Below are 2500 nucleotides of genomic sequence, written 5' to 3' on the forward strand. Positions count from 1 at the left end.
AAGGGGAGAGTAGTAGAGTTAGGATAAGGGAATGATTAAGAAGGATTGCATGGGAACAGACAAGTGTAAAGCTTGTTCCATTTATCCACACTGCACCCCAGGCTAGTTTGAGCAGCCTCAGTTCCCAGCTAACCTCACTAAATAAGTGTGCTTCTCTCTCTCTCTCTCTCTCTCTCTCTCTCTCTCTTTCCTCTCTCCTCTCTTTCTCTCTCTTTCTCCATGTGCGTAAAGCTGAAAGTTGAAGTTGCTTGCGGACACACCCCGGGACCGGTGCTGAGAGGTGTGGCTGCGCAGTCGTTGCCTTTATAGATCGTCTGAAGTCCGCTTGTGGGCTTAACCTATTTTAACGTTCCATTCAAATTTGTCTGACACCTCACTTGTCATGCGGTGCATCTCAACCCAAGGAATATGGAATATGGTCAGAACTACATAAGGCTACTCTCTCTGTACTCTCTTGTCATGCGGTGCATCTCAACCCAAGGAATATGTTAGTCAGAACTACATAAGGCTACTCTCTCTGTACTCTCTTGTCATGCGGTGCATCTCAACCCAAGGAATATGGAATATGTTAGTCAGAACTACATAAGGCTACTCTCTCTGTACTCTCGTGTGTGTGGCACACAAATCTGGAGAGTACAGACTTGACAGTACAAAGTCGTGTCTTCACGCCAACCCTAGCAGACCCTACAGGCACAGAAAACGTTTCGTTCGATTTACATTGGGAGTATTGTCACCGTGTGGTGTGTCCTTTTGCCATGAGCACATGAGTGTAATCTAATGGTTTGTACGTGTGTCAATGTGTGTTTGTGTGCATGTGTGTGTGCATGTCTTTGCTAACCTGAATGAACTGTGAGTTGTTTGACCAGTAGATGAACTCCCCATTGATCCAGTAGGCCCGTCCTTACTTCCAGATTATCACACGTAACAACTGCTCTATGTGTGTGTGTGTTTGTGTGTGTGTGTGTGTGTGTGTGTGTGTGTGTGCGTGCGTGTGTGTGTACTGTATGCGTGTGTTTGTGTGTGTGTGTGTGTGTGTGTGATGAGTTTGCTTGTTTATACACCACTAACAGGTTTAGCTGTGTGACCAGTACATGAACCTGCTGGCACTGGACTGCCCCGAGATTAGAATGGTTTTGCAGAGTGGGTGGGGGGGTGGGGGAGGGGGTTATTGAAGAGTGAGTAGAAGTGTGTAGAGTTTAGAGAGAAGAAGAAATAGAAGTGTGTAGAGGGAGCAGTAAATAGCAGCTTTTACAGTTTACAGATGATTGAATAGAATTGTTTAGAAGAGTGAATAGAGATGTTTAGATAGAGCAGTGAATAAAACTGTTTTGAGTTTAGAGTAGAGTGAATAGCAGCTTTTAGAGTTTGAGAGAAGAGTGAATGGAAGTGTTTAGAAGAGTGAATAGAAATGTTTTGAGTTTAGAGTAGAGTGAATAGAAGTGTTTAGAAGAGTGAATAGAAATGTTTTGAGTTTAGAGTAGAGTGAATAGAAGTGTTTAGAAGAGTGAATAGAAATGTTTTGAGTTTAGAGTAGAGTGAATAGAAGTGTTTAGAATTTAGAGAGAAGTGTAAAACTGTATGAAATTAATTGGAGCGGGACAGAAAGACATAAAGCTTATTGCTGTAGGAATGCAGGTGTGTGTGTGTGTGTGTGTGTGTGTGTGTGTGTGTGTGTGTGTGTGTGTGTGTGTGAGTGTGTGTGATGATGCCTCTGACCGCCTCTTCTTTACCTCACTTGAATTTCCCCTGGGGATCGATAAAGTATCTATCTATCTATCTATCTATCTATCTACCATCTCTCCCACTCTCCCACCTTCAGTCCCCTCTTCACACAACCTCCTGTGTGTGTGTGTGTGTGTGTGTGTGTGTGTGTGTGTGTGTGTGTGTGTCAGACTCTGGGTTGGGATCAGCACCTCGTAATATGAAAGGCAGAAATGCAGTGAACCAAACCGAAGGGGTGTGACCAATTATCTCCTCCCTCCATCTCTCACTTCACTCTCTCACTTCCCTCTCGCTCTGCCTTCTTCCCTCTGTCCTTTCTTATCTTTATCTCTTCTTCCCTCTGTCCTTTCTTATCTTTATCTCTTTTTCCTTCTCTTCTTTCTCTTTCCTCCCTCTCTTTTTCCTCCCATCCTCTCTGTTCCATCTCTTGTGTTTTTCTGCTCAATGTCCTCCACTCCCCGACTCTCTCTCTCTCTCTCTCTCTCTCTCTCTCTTTCTCCATCTCCATCTCTCTCCCTCTCTCTCTCCATCTCTCTCTCTCTCTCTCTCTTTCTCCATCTCCATCTCTCTCCCTCTCTCTCTCCATCTCTCTCTCTCTCTCTCTCTCTTTCTCTCCATCTCTATCTCCATCTACTGCTTCCTACTCAAAGAGGCCCTGAGATTGTTTGGTTGTTTGTTTGTTTAGCTGTAGGCATCACGATTGGTTCTGGTTCGGTTGGAGTTTTGTTCATGGCGGTGGTGACCTTTAAGTTGGCATTTAGTTCTGTCAGACTCAGAC

General features: G+C 44.4%; 1 protein-coding gene across 1 annotated transcript in view; it reads left to right on the plus strand.

Annotated features, from left to right (window-relative positions):
* Window positions 1-2500, plus strand: part of ttll11 (tubulin tyrosine ligase-like family, member 11) — a 36863-nt gene that overhangs the window by 25943 nt on the left and 8420 nt on the right. The window lies entirely within an intron of this gene.

This window comes from Alosa pseudoharengus, unplaced genomic scaffold (genome assembly GCF_046254945.1).
Source record: "Alosa pseudoharengus isolate Yale_2024_CS ecotype anadromous, Long Island Sound unplaced genomic scaffold, YU_APseudo_1.1 YU_APseudo_1.1_scf_14, whole genome shotgun sequence".
Lineage (NCBI taxonomy): Eukaryota > Metazoa > Chordata > Actinopteri > Clupeiformes > Clupeidae > Alosa > Alosa pseudoharengus.